This window comes from Eulemur rufifrons, chromosome 4 (assembly GCF_041146395.1).
Source record: "Eulemur rufifrons isolate Redbay chromosome 4, OSU_ERuf_1, whole genome shotgun sequence".
NCBI lineage: Eukaryota > Metazoa > Chordata > Mammalia > Primates > Lemuridae > Eulemur > Eulemur rufifrons.
This window is the reverse complement of record NC_090986.1, coordinates 1,653,379-1,673,988: the sequence shown is the minus strand read 5'-3', so window position 1 is coordinate 1,673,988 and position 20,610 is coordinate 1,653,379. Positions and strand designations below refer to the sequence as shown.

Here is a 20,610-nt window from a genome sequence, read left to right as displayed (position 1 = left end):
TTACTAAGACTATGTGTGATCTTAATTTGTTTTAATAAAAGAAAATTGTTTTTAATGTGTTAGATGTTGTGTATTGAATGAAGTCTTAACCTTCCACCGAGATTTACCTGGTGCACTTTATTGAAAGTCCAGATAACAAATGTAAACAGTATAATATTGGGTAACATAGTGGAACATAACATTACTAATGAGCTTTTTCGCAGAGCTTTAAGCTTCAGTTACTTTGAAAAAAATTGCTTCCATAACTTATATTTTTATTCTTTTTCTTGTTTTTACAACTATAAAGAGTCATTAAAATGGTTACAATGAGATTATATAGGAATGTAATGAAAGGCCATACATTGCTGAATAATGAATGACTATTTACAAATTTTAACTGTACATTTTTCTTTGAATGTGCAACCTCCCTGGCCTGAAAACTCCATATAGACTCCATAGATAAACTTTAAGTGCAGAATGATGGAGGAAGTAATTGTGTTCATGTGTGTACCTATTTTGAGAAGAAAAGAAAAATATTGGAATAAAACAGGTAATTAAAACAAATGTTGGCCGGGCGCGGTGGCTCACGCCTGTAATCCTAGCAATCTGGGAGGCCGAGGTGAGTGGATGGCTCGAGGTCAGGAGTTCGAGATCAGCCTGAGCAAGAGGGAGACCCCGTCTCTACTAAAAATAGAAAGAAATTATCTGGCCAACTAAAAAATATATATAGAAAAAAATAGCCGGGCATGGTGGTGCATGCCTGTAGTCCCAGCTACTCGGGAGGCTGAGGCAGTAGGATCGCTTGAGCCCAGGAGTTTGAGGTTGCTGGGAGCTAGGCTGATGCCATGGCACTCACTCTAGCCCAGGCAACAGAGTGAGACTCTGACTCAAAAAAATAAATAAATAAAAAAAATAATAAAACAAATGTTGATGATTTACTACCAAACTAGAAATCTCATAGATTCTGAAAGTAAATATATTTTCTCTGCTTTGAATTTAATTTCTCTAAAATTTTAGGGCTCCTTGTTCTGAATCTCCCCATGTAAATCCTCTGTGTTCAAATGCCTGTTGTTCATGCTACATCAAATAAATTATTGTTCCAAAAGTTAAGAAATATTATTTGTATGACTCAGGGATTATACAAATAATTTCTATGAAATTTAATTGTGTTCCCAAAATAATTTGAACGTGTAATGCCATAGTGAGTATACTAAGTTAGATTGTATTAATTAGTAAATTTTAATTTTTTCTTTTCAAATGGTGAAATTTGTTTCAGCCAACTTCTCTTTAGTTGCTGTCTTTTTCACTTTTTGTAATTGACATAATTGAGTTGATGGACTTTTGGGCCAATCTAGATAAACACTGAAGAGGCTTCATAAGTCATCAGGTTGTTTTCACATTTATTGGAATGAAAAAACAAGACAGCGCTAGGTGTATAATAGATGTTACATGTTTAGCAGTGAATATTTCTGTTCAAGGGGTTTTGTGGCTCCAGGTAAGATATTCAAAACAGCCAGGTGAAGAAATGACATCGATTCTGCATGTGCAGAGAGATCACTTGTTTAGAGGCTGCAAAATTTACTGTCTGAATTTAGAAAGGGGAATTCTGCTTCTTTTCATTTCCTAATTGTGTCCAGTTTCTTTCTGTGTGTCTATGTTCACCCCCAGCTACACATGCACCTCAGTCCTTCTCCTTTGCCAGTTCTATGGCTACAGCTATCTCACCGTTCTCCCCACCCCAGGTCATTTCACACAGTACTGTATAAGTTCTTATGAGACCTTAGGATTTTTTTTCATGTGGTCAATTTTTTTTTATGTGGAGAGTTTGAGACAATTTATAGGTTATAAATGCAACTTTCTGACCACTTAAGTGAGCTAAGGAGGATTCAGCAGCCATGGACAAGGGGGTTAAGTGAATCAGTTAACATTCTTTGTCTTTGTTTGTAAAAGGAAGGTGTTATTAGATCTTAACACAAAATGTGGTAAATATAAAATTACTTGTATTAGGTAAAGCATTAATAAGAGTGAGCCATATATTGTGAATGCTATGTAAGGAAAAATAACAGTTCCTAAATATCCTAAGAGAAAGCATTTCTTAGAAATAAATTCTGAATGAAACATACTGGTAACTGTTGAATTTTGAAATTAATTTTTTTAATGAAATAATTTAGCAAAACTTATGTTTATAGGGAGAATCTTTTATTTTTCAGTGTGTATGATAAGCACTGCACAGTAATAAAATGACCTGTATGGATTTAACATTTGGAATAATCTTTATTTCAGATTGATATTGCAATCTGGAGAAATCTTTCACTCTTATATCATTATATCTTCCTTTATTTTAATGGGTACAGTGTACACTGCACTGTTTTAATTCTTAATCACTGAACCATAGTCAACTGTTTCGTCATTGTCTCTAGAAAAATCTCAGAGATCACGGCAGGTTTTGGATTAAAACACCTTCTCAGTGATTTTGGATACAAACTTGTTTTTCACGTTCACAGTGTGACCAGAGACGGAACCATTAGCACCACCTGAGTCTTATGTGGCTTCCATACAATCCCCTTCAGCACAAGGAACACCATGAACCACACGTTTAAAGTGCATTGGCCACTGCCATTTTTTGGTACTAGTTTCTGAACATACTGGTAAATATCAGAGTCCCTATACTTATGAGCAAGAAATGGAATAACAAAAAGATCACAAAAACTACATTGTTTTTGATGGAGTTTAGCTAAGCTTATAACAAAGGCACAGACGCAATATTTAGAATATTGCCAGTATTCCACAATTTTTCAACATTTATTTTTAAGTTTGCAGATACCATTTATGTATTTCTTCTGTAAGACATGATGTTTTCAAGTATATATACATTATTAAATACTTAATTCTAGCCAATTAACTAGTATTGTGCCTCACAGGTTATTTTTGTGGTGAGAACACTTAACATCTAGTGTTTTAGCATTTTTTAAATATACATACACATTATGTCATAAATAACTATAGTCACCGTGCTGTAGAGTAGCTCTCTTGAACTTAATCCGCCTAACTGTAATTATGTACCTTTTGACACTTATCTCCCCAAGCTCTCATGCTTCCTACAAACTCCAGCCTCTGGTAGTGTCATTCTACTCTCTACGTTAATGAGATCAACTTGTTTAGATTACACATGTGAATGAGATCGTGAGATACTTCTATTTCTCTGCCTGGCTCACTTCAATTAACATGTTCTCCAGGTTCATCCATTTGATGGAAAATGACAGGATTTTTATGTCTAATATTCCATTATATATGTATACATATTACATACATACACACTTTCTTTATCCATTCATTTGATTAGGGACACTCGGGTCGATTCCATATCTTGGCCATTATAAATCAGACTACAATAAATGTGAGAGTACAGCTGTTTCTTCAGCTATACAATCTTCTATTTTTGGATGTATACTTAATTATGCTATTGCTATATCACATGGTAGTTTAGTTTATTTTAACTTTTGAGAATTCTCCTAGCATTTTTCCATAAGGTTGCATTGATTTACAATCACACCAACGGCTTGCAAGTGTTCCATTTTCTCCAGATTTTTACCAACACTTATCTTTTCTATTTTAATGATAGTCATTCTAACAGGAATGGGTTGAAATGGTGGTTTCAATTTGCCTTTTCCTGATGATTACTGATGGTGAACAATTTTTCTTACATCTGTTGGCCATTTGTATGTCTTATTTTGAGTAATGTCTATTTAGGTCTGTTGCCTATGTTGAAATAATTACTCAATTTTTGTTGTATAGTTGAGTTTCTCATATATTTTTGATATTAACATCTTGTCAGATATATAATTTACACATTTTTCCCATTGATAAGTTGTGTAATCATTCTGTTGTTTCTACTTGGTGTTGTATAGAAATGTTTTACTAATCCCATTTGCCTGTTTTTACTTGGTACCTGGAACGTTAAGGTTAAATCCAAAAAATCATTATCTAGATCAATGTCATAAACCTGTCATGCTAAATTTTCTTGTAGTAGTTTCAGAGCTTCAGGTCTTACATTTAAGTCTTTAATGAACTTTGAGTTAGCTTTTGTATGTTGTATGATGTGAGAGACTCATTCCATTTTTCTGTGTCTGGATATCAAGGCTGCCCAACAAAATTTACTGAAGGGACTGTTCCTTCCCCATTGTGTTTTCTTGTCATCTTTGTCTAAAATCAGTTAATTGTAAATGCATACATTTATCTCTGAGTTCCCTATTCTGCTCCATTATCCTATGAGTCTGATTTTATGCCAGTACCATACTCTTTGGGTTACTATCGGTTTGTAGCATATTTCAAAACCAAGTACTGTGATGTCTCTAGCTTCCCCCCCCCCACCTGCCACTCCATTGCTTATACTATTCAGGATCTTTGTTGGAATCATATACATTTTTAGCATTTTTATTTATTTGAAGTCTGTCATTGGTATTTTGATTGGGATTGCATTGAATCTGTAGATAATTTTGTGTAATATAAACATTTTGACAATGCTATTTCTGCTAATCTATGACCAAGGATATGTTTCCATTTGTTTGTGTTTTCTTCTATTTCTTACTTAATTTTCTTTAGTTCTCAGGGTAGAGATATTTGATCTTTGTTGTGAAAATTATTTCTAAGTTATTTTTTCATTGTTATTGTAGATGGGATTGTTTCCTTGATTTCCTTTACTGATAGTTTATTTTTAGTGTATATGAGTGCTAGTGAGTTTAACATGTAGATTTTGTGTCCTGAAAATTTACCGAATTTGTTTATTAGCTCTAACAGTTTTTTGGTGAAATCTTTATGGTTTTCTACATATAAGATGATGTGATCTGCAAACAGGGACAATTTACCTCCTTCCTTTCCAATCTGCATTTTTTTTTATTTGTTCTTTAATTGCTCTGTCTTGGACATCCATTACTGTGTTGAGTAAAAATGACAAGAGAGAAAATCCTTGACTTGTTCAAGCTCTTAGAGGAAAACCTTAGAACTATTGCCCTTTTGTTCATATGTTAGCTCTGTGTTTGTCATACACGGCCTTCATTGAATTGGGGTGAATTTTTTCTATTTCTAATTTGTTGAGAGATAATATCATGAAGGGATGTTGAATTTAGTCAAATCCTTTTCTGCATCTATTGAAATGCTATGGTTGATCCTGGGAACTGTCATCCTTGTCAGAATCTGGGGGATGCATGGATACCTAGAACAGTCATTGACGGTATCACATCTCACATTCTGTTGATACGGCTCCCTTAGGATGTCTACTGTGAGTGTCTTACTCCCCAGATAATATTGAGGCTCAAGGATTTTCATTTCCTTTGTTTACTAAATTATTCAAAGGATCTAGAAAAGGGAATACACAAATAAAGTACTTTGCAAAGGCAAAAACAAAAAAAGAGATTTGCTCTGCTTGTGCTTTTGTAAACAGAGAAACATAGACCATTGAGACATGAGGTAGAGAGCTTCAGTGAGGGGGAGAAAAAATAATGTAAATGAACAACCACATCATGCCCTGAAGCCTTTCTGCAGAGCCAGGCACTAGGGACCTGCTTGTCATGTCTTAGTCCATTTAGTCACTACAAAATCCCTGTGAAGTTCATGTTTTGATCACCCCACTTTTGAAAGGACAAACTGAGGTTCAGAGAGCTGCAGTGGTACCCTAATGACACAGCTAGTAGGTGGCAGAGGCACCACTGTACCTTGGAGGGGACAGATGCTCACCTGCTAAACAGCTGCTCCAGGGAATGTGGGATGGTGGCAAAGTCCCAGTGGGAGCCCCAGAAGGTGGTGAAAAAGGAGATAGTTCAACCCTGGGAGGCTAGGGAGTCCACCAGTGTCTGCTTTGTGTCTCGCTGGAAATTCCACATTCTGGCCTCCTCTAGGTTCAGGGAAGACTCATTTTCATACTAGGGAGGATAACAAGATATATATAGTCAGTGACAGCACCACAAACTCCCAGAGGTTTGGAGTCTGGAGCGCAAACCAGGAACACCACTTTAGGGACTTGTGCATGTTAAGAACATGGGTTTTCATGGTGACAATTGCTCTAGGCTTTCAAAGTAAAATTTCATCTGAGAGCGGAAAATAATTAACCTATTAATACTGAGACAGCATAGGGAAAGCCTTGGCCTCACATGTGACCAAGGGAGGCAAAAAAGGGCAGAATGGCACAGCATAATTAGCTGCAGAAGACAGAAAACAAACAAAAAAACAAAAAGACAAATGACCTTTTAGCCACTAGAACTCAGCCCATACTCATATGAGGAGGGAGGCCGAATAATCTGTCTCTTGGGTAATGTTTTTTTTCAAGACCAGTGAAACAAGATGCTGACATTAGATGAAGAACCTCTATGGAAAGTAACCAGATATATCCAGATCTAAGCACCTCAAGGCAAATAGGACCCCCACATTGAAGTTCCCTTGATTGTTACTGATTTTGTTCCCATTTGAATGCTAAAAATCACACCCAGGCTTAGAGATTTAGCATGTTAATGGGACATACAATGGAAGAAGAAACATGTAATAGAGCTACAGGGGCACAAGGAAATGTTCACTTTTACCTCCTTACACACCATCTTTTTCCCACCTAAGCATCTTTAAAACTCTCTGAACTTCCCTTGGGGACTCAGCAAGAGAATTTTTCCTTTGTGCTGCCTCACTTATGTTGAACATTGTGGGGAGTTAGTTACACTTCCCGCAAAGAGGTTTTTTTCTCTTCCGATCAGGTTTCTCAGGCAGGGGTCATTGCAAAGGGTGAAAAAAATAGCAGGAAACAGAAAAAAAGAATAATAATAATACACAGAGCCAAAGATATAGTTTATAAAGTAAAGGGTTATGAAAAGAGACAAAAGGAGGGTGTCCGGATGGATATATTTCTTCCCACAAAAATATATCAAAGACTGACACTCCACACAGGTATTTTATAGGGTAGATACAGGTCTCCGTACCAGGGGTGGCACACTGTTCCCAAACTTGTGCAGGGCTGGCTTCCTGTTGTCACTCTGGTTACAGCATAAATGTCTCCTTAGTGAGGCATTTGGGTCCCTGCATGCAGTTACTCCCCAGCCCTCCTTCCCAAAGTCCTACATGATTTTCAATACAGCATTTGCTTTTTTCTCTCACATGTCCTTGCTTTCATCCAGGTGTCTTGATACTCTGGGCTCCTGGAAGGGGATCAGGGACCACTTGGTCCTTTACAGTACCATATGTTGGGCCCACCAGTGCACCTGGTGCAGGGTGAATTCTTGAGGCAGAGGTATTGGGCGAATAAATGAGGGAATCTCAAAGCCCCTTTTCTTGTTCTGACCACCTCATATTGGAGATCATTGATAATATCAGGAGGTTCAAGTTGGCACAGGAAGCATTTTTTAGCATTCTGAACAGGGATCTCTGTCGAGGAGAAATTCTCTAAGAAGAAGACACTTATCTCATATATATTGGAAACCCTCTGCCAGCTTAGGTGACAGCGACAAGCATTTTAACTCTGGCTGGGCAGAATTCTGGCTAGGCTGGTGAAAAAGGAGCCTAACTCTGAGAGAGTCAAACTTGGACATTCCAGATATTCATGCATTTACCCAGGGAGCATTTATTACGTTAAATCATGTACATCACACTGTGCCAAGGGCAATAGAAGTTGAATAAAATTTAGTAAGGCACACCCACCCTTCAGGAAACACATTCTAGTAAGATACTCTGAACTCCTGTATTCTGTATAACCATTCTAGTGGGTGTTGATTATTTTATTATTGTGGTTTGAGTTTCATTTCCCTAATGCATAATATTTTGAGCATATTTAACAAGCAAATTTTTACATCTTAGGAAAAATGTCTGTTTAAATATTTTGTCCTTTTTTAATTGGTAAACTTTTTTATTACTAACTTGTTAAGTGTTCTATATATATTCTCTCTACTAGACCTTAAGCAGATATAAGATTGAAAATATTTTCTCTCAATAAGGAATTTTTCTTTTAATATTTTTTATTGTGTTCAAATAATTTTTTTAATTTGATAAGTTATAATTGATTATTTCTTTTCTTGATGGTGCTTTGGTTGTAATACGTGAAAAAAAAAAAAAATCTTTCCCTAAGTCAAGATCACAAAAAGGTGCTCTAATATTTTTCCCCAAAATTTTGCAGTTTCATCTCTTACATTTAGGTATATAATCCATTTTGAGTATTTCTGTATGTGTGTGATTTGGATTATGGGTAAAACTTCACTTTTTTGCATGTGGATATTTAATTTTTCCATTATCATTAGTTGAGCAGAATTTTTTCCCATTACAATTACGTAGCATCTTTGACAAAATCAATTTTACCACAAATTAGTGTGTTTATTAATGGACCTTGAATTCTATTCTTTTGATCTACATAAGTCTATCCTTATGCTAGTACTATACATTTCGTTACTGTAACATTGTTGTATTAATTCATGTCAGAAGTTTTTCTAAATTCTAGAGTGTATATGATTTTATTTTCATATAAAGTTTAGGGGGAGCTTCTAAATTTCAATTAAAGAAAACTTATTTGAAAATTTGCATTGAATCCATAGATCAATCATTTGGGTATTTTGATATTACTATTAAGTATTGTTACCCTTGGACATTGAATATATCTCAATATATTCAGTTCTTCAATTTCTTTCAGCATTGTTAATAATTTTTGCCTATAAAGTACTTGCACTTATTTTTAAAAATTTATTTCTAAATGCTTCTGCTTGACGCTGCTATTAATAAAATGATTTTCTTAGTTTGATTTACATTTGTTCATTGCTTTTATAAAAAAGTACATTAAATTTTGTTTGCTGATCTTATATCTTGTGACAATGAACTTGTTTATTAGCTTAATGAGGTTTTTTAATTAAATTCCTTTCACATTTTTATACAGTGTTTTGAAATGTGTGATAAAAGTGTGTTCTGTTTTTTCTTTTCTAATTGAAGAATTTTATGTGTCAAGTATAATTTTCTGGCTGATACTTCCAGTATAATGTTGAAAAGAGTACTAAAAGAAGAAATTCTTGTCTTGTTCCCAAAGTTATTGGTAAAGTACCCAGTCTCTAATTATGAAGACTGACATTAGCTGTAGGTTTTCATAAATGTATGTTAGGAAGTCTCAGAAATTCTCTTCTAGTAATTTACTGGGAATTTTATCATAAATAGGTGTTGGACTTGTCAAAATTTTTCTCTGCCTATTTAAATTATTACTTTTTTATTCCAATAATATTTTGCAATATATTGATTGATATTTGAATAATAATCTAACATTGCATATGTGAAAAAAATCCTAGTCATACTATATAATCATTATATGTTGCTGAGTTCAATTTACCCGTATTTAGGAGGATTTCTGTGTCTATATTTATATGGAATATTGGGCCATATTCTTCTTTACTTGTGATACTTTTGTGTGGTCTTAGCATCATGGTAATGCTGGCTAATCAAGGAATTGGGAACTATTACATCTACTGCTGAACGTTTTTATAAAGGATTAATATTAATGCTTCATTAAATATTCATGGATTTTAAAATTTACGCAATTTGATATGGAACTTTTTTATATGGAAATATTTTTAATTCTTTTCTTTTTATTATTATATGACTGTTTATATATTCTATTTCATTATATATGCCTATTATCAACTTCTTTAGTTTACTTTCATAATTTATGTCTACCAATACATTTATTTCTATTTTGTTATATTTCATAAAAATTAATATTCTAGGCACTTGACATGTAATTGTCTGGAATCAAAATAAAGTGTGAGTCTTTAGGCCAACGAATAAATGGCTCAAAATTCTCTCCATTGTTAGAATAATGACTATGAATATGATTTTATTACTTAAAACTCATATTTATGAGGTGGAGAATAAGAACACACCTGGAAGTTCCAGGGTCCCATCCCCCACCTGTGGCATTAGAATGCTCCTCCTGAGAATTTAGAGCTGGCTACAGGACACAAAAACAAAACTGAAGCTTATTCCTCTCAGCAAGAACCAGCTCCTGACAGGGAGGTCAATTTGCATGCCCTTTTACAACATTTACTGACTCATCATACAGGGTGTGGTCAATTCTTTCCCACAAGCACCACCTACTAGCTCAGATATTAAACTGGGCATGTCATTATCTATACAAAAGAAAATACAAAGGTAAGAAAGAACAACTGCTCAAGATGAGAAGGAATCAGCAAAAGAACTCTGCAAGTATGAAGAATCAAATGGGAACATCAATTCCCTAGCAATGAATACCAACCAAAATCAGAACATTGAAATGACAGATGAAGAACTTTGGACAGGGATTCTAAGTAAGCTTAATAAAATGCAAAATAAAGTGGGAACCCAACACAAAGAAACTACAAAAAAAAAAAAATCAGGAAATGAATTAAAAATTGACTAAAGAAATTGAAATATTAAAAATAAAACAGAACTTCTGGAAATGAAAATCTCATTTATGGAATTCCAAAACACAGTGGAAAGCCTTAAGAATAAGTTAGATCAAGCATAAGAAAGAATCTCAGAGCTTGAAGACAACATCTTTCAACAAGTCAGTCACAGAGATAGAAGAGAGAAATAAGAGAAAAGAGCAAAGCCTACAAGAAATACATGATTATATAAAGAGGCCTAACATAAGAATTGTGTCTATCCATGAGGGTGAAGAAGAAAACACACATGGGTTGGATAATCTATTCGAGGGAATAATTGAAGGAAATTGCCTTGTCCTTGCAAAAATCTAGATATCTAGGTACAAAAACCTCAAGGGACTACTGGGAGATTCATCACAAAGAGGAAAACATCACAAGACATAATCATCAGACTGTACAAAATAAACATGAAAGAAGTCCTCCTATGAGCCAGAAGGTGAGAGCAGCGAGTGACTTACAAAGAAAAACCCATCAGTGTAACTGCAGATTTCTCAACTGAGACCTTACAAGCTAGAAGGGAATGGGGCCCATTCTCAGTCTTCTCAAACATAATAATGCCAACCCTCGGATTTTGTATGCTGCAAAACTAAGTTTCATGTATGAGGGGGAAATAAATACTTTCTCATACAAGCAAACACATGAGGGAATTTGTCAAAACAACTCTAGCTCTGCAGGAACTATTCAGAACTGTGTTACACCCGGAGCAGAACAATAGACACCAGTGTAAAATCATCCAAAAGCTAAAGGTCAAAGGTCAGACACCACAGTGACTCCAGCCATAAAAGAAAGTAACAAAGTTCTATTCAACAAGATGAACAGACATCCACCCCCCTTATCAATTCTTTCAATAAAAGTGAATAGCTTCAACTGCCCACTGAAGAAATATAGACTGGCTGAATGGATAAATATGTAGAAGCCAAATATCTGCTCTCTTCAGGAAACACATCTACCCACAAGGACTCATTCAGACTTGAGGTGTTGGAATGCAAAAGAATATTGCATGCAAATGGATACAAAAAGAAACCTCGTATACCAGTTTTCATATCAGATAATGTAGTCTTCAAATCAACAAAAGAAAGGAAAGACAAAATGGTCATTATATAATGGTAAAGGGAACAATTCAACATGAAGACATAACAATTATAAATATTTATGTATCCAACAAAGGTGTGCCCAGATTCATAAAGCAAAACCTACTTGATCTAAACAAAATAATAAACAACAGCACTGTAATATCTGGAAACTTTCATACCCCACTGATGGAATAGGAGAGATCTTACAAACAGAAAATAAACAAAGAAACATTGTACTTAAGCAGAACTCTAGAACAAATGCGACTAAAAACATTTACAAAACTGTCTACCCAAAAACCACTGAGTATACATTCTTCTCATCACCTCATAGGACACTCTCTAAGAGTGACCATCCTAGACCACAAAACATGTCTCAAAAATTTAAAAAAATAGAAATTTTACTATTCATCTTCTAAGACAACAGTGGAATAAAATTAGAAACACCTTCAACAGAAATGTTCATCTCTACACAAAGTCATGGAAACTAACCAACCTACTGCTGAAAGATTATTCGGTCAAGGAGGAGATTAAGATGGAAATCAAAAGATTCTTTCAACTAAATGATGAGGAGGAAACAAATTATCAAAATCTCTGGGACACAGCTAAAGCAGTCCTGAGAGGACTATTCATAGCTTTAAATACCTACATCCAAAAGATTGAAAGATGACAAACCAACAATCTAATGAATTGACTCAAAGAACTGGATAAAGAAGTGTGAACCAATCCGAATCCCAGCAGAAGAAAAGCAATAACCAAGACCAGAAGAGAACTAAATGAAGTCCGTAAAAAAAAGAACTATATGAAAGATTAATGAAAGAAAAAGTTGCTTCTTAGAAAAGATAAACAAAATTGACACAACCTCCACTAGATTAACGAGAAGCAGAAAAGAAAGGCCTCTAACAAACTCAATCAGGAATAAAAAAGAAGAAAATACAACAGATATCATGGCAATAGAAAATATCATTTCTGAATTTTATAAAAATCTCTGTGCACATAAACTTGAAAATGTGGAGCAAATTGACAAATTCTTAGAAACACACAAGCTCACTAGGCTTAATCAGGAAGAAATAGAATTCCTGAACACACCAATATCAAGTACTGAAATTAAAGCAGCAATAAAAAACCTTCCTAAGAAAACATGTCCTGGACCAGATGGTTTCACACCTGAATTCTACCAGTCCTATTAACAAGAACTCTTGCCCGTACTACAGAAATTATTCCACAATATTGAGAAGGAAGGAATCTTCCCCAACACATTTCATGAAGCCAACGTCACCTTGATAGCAAAGCCATGAAAGGACTCAACAAAACAAGAAAACTGCAAGCCAATATCCGTTAGGAATATAGATGCGAGAATTTTTGATAAAATCCTATCAAATTAAATTCAGCTCCTTATTAAAAAATCCATCATGCCCACGTTGGCTTCGCTCCAGAGATGCAGGGATGGTTTAATATATGTAAATCTATAAATGTAATTCACATATAAACACAAGTAAAAACCACCATACGATCATCTCAATAGATACAGAAAAAGCATTTGATAAAATTCAGCAACCTTTTATGATGAGAACACTTAACAAAATAGGCATAGACAGGACTTAAATCAAAATGGTAAAAGCCATATATGACAAACCCACAGCCAACATCATACTAAATGGGAAAAAAATTGAAAGCACTCCTGCTTAGAACTGGAACCAGACAAGGTTGACCTTTATCACCATTTCTCTTCAACATAGTGCTGGAATTCTTCACCAGAGCATTCAGACAATAGAAGGAAATCAAGGGCATCCAAACAGGGATAGAAGAGGTCAAATTATTGCTCTTCACAGATGATGTGAGCTAATGTCTAGAAAACCCCAAAGATTCTGTCAGGGGACTACTGGAATTGATAACTAAGTTCAGCAAAATCTCAGGTTACAAAATCAACATCCTCACATAACTAGCATTCGTATACTCGAACAGACAAACTGAGAACCAAATCAAAGACTCAGTACCTTTCACAATAGCAACAAAGAAGATAAAATACCTAGGAATATATTTAACTAAGTAGGTGAAAGACCGCTACAGGAACAACTATAAAATGCTAAGGAAGGAAATAGCAAAGGACGTAAACAGGAGGAAAACCATACACCATGCTCATGGGTTGGCAGAATCAACATTGTTTAAATGTCTGTACTGCCCAAAGTAATCTACAGATTCAATGTGATCCCTAATAAAATACCAACATCATTTTTTGCAGATCTAGAAAAAATAATTCCACAGTTTGTATGACCCCAGAGAAGACCCCATATAGCTAAAGCAACATTAAGCAAAAAGAACAAATTGGGAGGCATCAATTTATCAGACTTCAACCTATACTACGAGGCTATAGGAATGAAAACAGCATGATACTGGCTCAAGAACAGAGACATAGACCAATGGAACAGGACTGAGAACCCAGATATAAAACCATCCTCATATAGCCTTCTGATCTTTGACAAAGCAGAGAGAAACAAACACTGGGGAAAAGAATGCTTATTCACTACATGGTGCTGGCCATATGTAGAAGACTGAAACAGGATCCACACCTCTCACCTCTCAGAAAAATCAATTCATGATGGATAACACACTTAATCCTTAGGAATTTAACCACAGGAATTCTAGAAGAAAACATTGAAAAAACTCTTATAGACATTGGTCTAGGCAAAGAATTTATGAGGAAGACCACAAAAGCAATGATAGCATCAAAAAAAAAATAATAAATGGGATCGATCAAATTTAAAAGCTTCTGCAAAGCCAAAGAAACTCTCGCTAGAGCAAATAGACAACCTACAGAATGGGAGAAAATATTTGCATGCTATACATCTAATAAAAGGCTGATACATGGCATGTATATAGAACTCAGGAAAATCAGCTAGAAAAAAATCAAACAACCCCATTAAGAAGTGGGCAAAAAACATGAACAGAAACTTTTAAAAAGAACATAGACGAATGGCCAAGAACCATATGAAAAAATGCTCAAAATGTCCAATCATCAAGGAAATACAAATCAAAACCACAGTGAGCTATCACTTAACTTCACTGAGAATGGCTTTTATCAAAAAGTCCCAAAACGATAAATGTTGGCATGGATGCAGAGAGATAGGAACACTCATACACTTCTGGTGGGACTGCAAACTAGTACAACCTCTATGCAAAGTAATATGGACATACCTCTTAGAAGTACCATTTGATCCACCAATCCCACTACTGGGCATATGCCAAAAGGAACAAAGACATTGTGTAACAAAGATATCTGAATCTGAATGTTGATAATAGCACAATTCACGATGGCAAAGATGTGGAAACAATCCAAGTGCCCATCAATACAGGAGTGCATTAATAAAATATGGGATATGTATACCATGGTGTATTACTCAGTCACAAAAAGATGGTGGTGAACTAGCACCTCTTGTATTTTCCTGGATGGAGCTGGAGCCCACTCTCCTAAGTGAAGTATCACAAGCATGGAAAAACAAGCACCACAGGTACTCACTCACCATAAAATCTGTACTTAGTGATCAAGACTTATGTGCACAGAAGAAACATTCATTGGGTGTTGGTGCAAGGAGGAGGGAATGGGTATATTCATGCCTGATGGGTGAGTTGCACACGGTCTGGGGGAGGGGAATGCTTGTAGCTCTGGCTCAGGAAGTGCAAAGGCAATATATATAACCTAATCATTTATACCCTAGTAATATTTTGAAATAAAAAACCCACGCACAAAAACATTCACATTTATTAAGTGAGATAGATAAAAAATTAGTGAAATTGCCATTGGACTTTGAAATCTATAAATCAGCGAATGCAAGGCTGCCCCTCATTTTTTGTTAGCAATATTTGGATGAGAAAAAACTTTTAATAAGGAAAAACACAAAATAATACTGTATTTGAAGAATGAAATATACAAGAGATAACTTGACAATAAGTGTGGTTAGCATTCAGGACACACAATATATTAGGCACTATTCTAAGCCATTAAATATATATAGGCTTAAATACAAGAATATAAAACGAATAGGTCAAAGATTCATTGGAAAAAAATCATCAACTTTGAAAAAATTTTATTTTTAATTAAAAAATAGTGGGATATGTTGCGTGCAATGGGATATTTTGGTGTAAGTTTACATTGGGAAAATATTAAGCTAAATAACAAAGCCATCACTTCACATATTTGTAATTTTCTGTGGTATAAACATTTATAAATCTACTCTCCTAACACTGACTGCAGACATCCCAAATGAAAAATCTCTCCTATATAAGAAACAAATTATAATTTATGTTGCAAATAAGGAAATAAATTATCAGGATGAGAGTCAGAAGAAATTCAATATCACATAAATTTCAGATATAACAATAATGATTAAAATGTGTAAGTCAACCCAATAGGAAAAAATATAAAATGTGGAAAAAACATAATGTGGAAAAAATAAGAAATTATAAGCTAGACAAGCCAAGTTTTTAAAAGAGCCAAATAGAAAGTAAACAACTGGAAATAAAATCAAGTAACTTAATATACAACATATGGCTGAAATACTAAATTATACTGAGCTAATGAGGTTAGTAAACTGGAATATTGAACACAACATAGTCAAATATAGTAAAAAAGGGAAACATTATGGGAAATACAAATATATATAGATGAAGAATATAATAAAAACAAATGAGCCACATTGCTTTATTATCTAGATATATAAAAAAATGCAAGGTAATAGTCAAGGCATTGGTTACGTATAAGTTTCTAAAATTGAAAACCAGACATGAATCCATGAATCCTTCAATCCACACAGTTAAAAAAATGCAGTGTGTCAAAATTAGAATAATTTTTTAAAAAGGCTTAAACAAAATAGTAGTCAAGCTGTGTAACACCAAAGAAGAGGGAAACACTGAAAATGACTGAGAACAAAGATAACCTATGAAAATGAGAACAAAATTTCCATAGCGTATGTGAAGCTAAAAATAGAAATATAAACAATGCTGAGAGAAACTATCATTAAACTTAGAATTGAATGCTTAACTAAAATAACGTTAACAAAAATGGATAAATTAAAATAATTTCAAAGGTAAAAACACCAAGTGATTTAGTTACAAATAGGAGCTTCCTAGGACTGTATTTTAAGAGAAAAGTAATGTTTTGTATGTAATGTTAAAAGTGAAAATTAAAGAATATGAGACTGGGCATGGGAATATCAAACACTGATGAACATTGAATTAGAGAAGCCAAATAGCCTTTGGCAGCATCAAAATAAAAAATGATTATGTGTGTGTGTATGTGTGTGTCTGTATATGTTAATTCTACACATTTTATTTAAATCCGATAACAAATCCTATACTAATTCAATAATTGGTAGAAGAATCTATAGGTTCTTTCCATCAATATTTTGTAAAAAATTAATGGTGCTTTGATAGTATGTTTTGCAGAATATTTATTATTCTTTTATCAGAACACATTTCTATTAAGGGACAGACAGTGCCATAGAGACTGACCACAAGATTCTGAACACCCAGGATGACAGTGTCATACCCACATAACACAGTTAAGGTGGATGCAATAATAACGTCCACCAGCACATGACCACAAGGAAACTCACCAGCAGCAGGATGGCTGGGTGGCCCTTTCTTTGGTGAGGCTCCTGGGAGAAGGCTAGTGCTGTGAAGGTGTGGGATCGCCTCTGATGCCTGGACAAGAGAATCACCATGAATGCACTACAGAACCATATTTCCTACAAAAAAGGAGATATCTCTTTTGAGTGCCAGCATTGAACACAGACTCCTGTTCATATAACTTCTGGGAGAAAGGGAGCAGTATTTAGTGAGAATTCTTAGATTGGTCTGGGCCCAGTTGGAGGATCTCACAGTGTAGAAGATCAGGTTATTACTGAAAGACACACAGAGAAACCCAAGGAAGAAACAGAAATAAGAGCTGTAACACTTGAATTTCTTTTTGAACCTGGCAAACCAGGAGGTGCTAGGGTAGATGGTGATGACCTGGAGCAAGCTCACGAGGCAGGTGGTGCAGATGGAGAAATTTCTCATCACCCTGATCAGATAGAAAAATGCCTCACCTTTGAAGACATTTTGAAAATCCAGTGAGTCAGACACTTCTGAATATATTCTAAAAACTTCAATGAAGAATATCGCTGTATGTAGTCACGGGCCAAGTCACTGCTGGTCACATCAGTGGGCGTAGGCCTACATTCAAGATGGAGTGTGGAGATGCACAGAGAAGGAGGACAGTGTTTGCTAAGAAGCCTACTTGAAAAAAAAAAGACATTTTCTAATGGTAACATAAGTGGAAAGTTTTCTCATTTTAACAGCAAAAATGAAACATACCTTGTTTTATGAAAAACACAATAAACTTAGATAATCTGTTATTTTTATAGGCAAAATTATTACCACTACTATCATTTTTATTAACCCAATGATCCTTGAGTAACCCTAACTAGCTCATACAAATTTTTCAATAATCAGCCTCTCTGTATTATTTTTTATGTTATGTAGTTTTTATACACCTAACACCATCTCAAGCACAACCAAGCCTGTACAGCTGTCCATTAGCTATGCTCCTACAACACCTCAGCCTCACTACTTGGAAGCATTTATTAATATTCTACTTTCTCTGATTAAAAACACATTCAGCATACAAAAATTTAATCCATGGTGCTTGCACAAATGAACTGAATTAAATTTATGTTAAAGGAAAAAGAATCACCCAGTCTAACAATTAATAAAAAAATCGTATGTCCATTACATCTTTTCTGGGTGTTTAACATTCTGACTTATTGCCTAAGACTTTTTCTTTGGAGATATAATGGAGTTTTACAACAGTTTGATGTAATTTCATTTATTTTGACAGAAAAGAGAAAAGATTCTATTAATATCAAGATGATGTTTAAAAAAACCTTCTCATGAAATTTGATGATAATTGGAGTTAGACAATTATTACAAACCTAGAGCCTTAAAACAACATATATTTATCATATTGCATTCCTCACTGTCAAAGACCAAAATTAGTCTTAAGAGAAGGAGGAGAAGAAGGAAGACGTCAGCAAGATTGAATTCCTTTCTGGAAGCTCTAGATGAGAATCCATTTTCTTGGGTTTCTTGGTTTTGGGTTTTGTCCCAAGCTTCTCAAAGTTACCTGCAATTCTTGGCTCCTGTCCGCCTACTACCTGCAAAGCCAGCAGTGGTTGTGCTTATGTTATATCCCTGTGACACTGAGTCTCTTGCCTCCTGATTACACATTTACAGATTCTTCTCATTACATTGAGCCCATCTGGGTAACCCAGGGTAATGTCCCTATCTTAATGTCAGCTGATTGGCAATCTTAATTGCATTCTGTTATTGAACATCACAATAATTTAAACCATAAACTTCGACGTCATTAAAAAAATAATTTAGAAAACTTTGCTAATCCCTACCCCTCCAGTGCAATGCATTAGGACTATTTTGTAGTAATTTTCCATTATCCTTTCAGATGTTTTCCTACTTAGCATGTACTATAAATGAGGACTGTGTCTTAGGCCATTTTGTGCTGCTATAACAGGAACCTGAGACTGGGTAATTTATAAAGACAAGAAATTTATTTGTCTCGTGCTTCTGGAGGGCAAGAAGTCCAAGACTGAGGGACCACATCTGATGAGGGCCTGCATGCTGCATAATCCCATGGTGGAAGGGGATGGCAAGGAGGGGAGGAAGTGGGAGACAGAAGGACTCCTTCTTTTATCAGGAATCCCATCCTGTGATAACTAAACTGCTCCTCTGGTAACAGTATTAGTGAATTCAGGAGGGCAGAGCCCTCATGACCTGATCACCTCTTTAAGTTCCCACATTTCAACACTACTGCATTGGGTATTAATTTTCCAAAACAATTTTGGATAACATATTTAAACCAGAGCAAATTATACCATGAATATTGTAGCATTTTTAAAAAGGAGAAAGTTTTAAAATCTTAGAGAAAAATCAAAGTTATTTCTAAATTTTGCAATTTATTGATTATTTTGAATTTTACTTTGGCTTGGTTGGATAGTGAAGAAACTGTTAAAAGTCTCTTATTGTACATTGAAAGGAAATGTATTTCATCAGAAGAAAACATTTCTCCTTATTTAAATAGAGTTAGTTATTTTTTAATTTTCATTTTGATTTTAATTCATTTTTAGAATAAAGGCCATGGGCCCCATCAGTGTATAAGAGGGTTTGGTTAAGAATGGAGAGCCCTAGAGCAGTGTCAGTATATTTGCCCCACTTATATCGTAGAAGCCTATATATAGAAGTTCAGAGAAGACTGGTAAAGAGCAATGAAATCCTGCATTATGATGTAAGATGTTGTAAATGCTACATAAAATCTTAGTTCTGTTACCTAAATTACAAATAAAATACTGTGCGTTGTTTCCATGCAGGAAAAGAAGTGGTTGACTTTCATTTTCCATGTCTATATCTTAAATTACCTTCCCATTGGCAGGTCCATAATTCTATGTATCCACTTTGCTTGTTTTGTATGTTCTTTTAAAAAAATGTTTTTGAGCTATAATCTTTTCTCCGATATCATCACAGCTGTTATTAGACACAGCAAAAATGCATGAAAATATCTAATATTGAGGATGATTTCACCAGCAATATGGTAGGTAATATGTAGGATAACAAGCAGACATTATTTCTGATTTGGCCAGAAGAGTTAGTTTACATGAATGCATTTGAGATCCAGTGACTTCCACTTAGATATTGCATATTAAAGGATTCTGGAACATTCTTTTGACATTTAGTCTTCAACTTGGAAAACATGTCTATTATAATTATACTTGAATTCATCATCATAAATATTTAAATTTTGAGGAGAGCATAAAAATTAGATTTGCCTCCACTGTGAGGCCTGGTTGCTGATTCCGTCTTGTCTGCCGCAAACCCCAGACCCAAACTGTCCCTGTTGTGCGAAGTACCCGTGTGGTAATTCCTCCCAATAATACAGCAACGACTGATTAATGAGGACAGGACTCTGCTCATCCTGCTAAAATGCCAACATGATTAGCATTTCCAGTCTTGCATAGAGGACATATCAGATATTAAACTGATAAGAACAGATACGACACTTGATCTTAGCCAAAGGGCCGAGAAGTGAT

At 34.8% G+C, this 20,610-nt stretch overlaps 1 pseudogene; it reads right to left on the bottom strand.

Annotated features, from left to right (window-relative positions):
* Positions 1 to 20,431: 20,431 nt before the first annotated feature.
* Positions 20,432 to 20,610, bottom strand: LOC138383137 (U2 spliceosomal RNA; annotated as a pseudogene).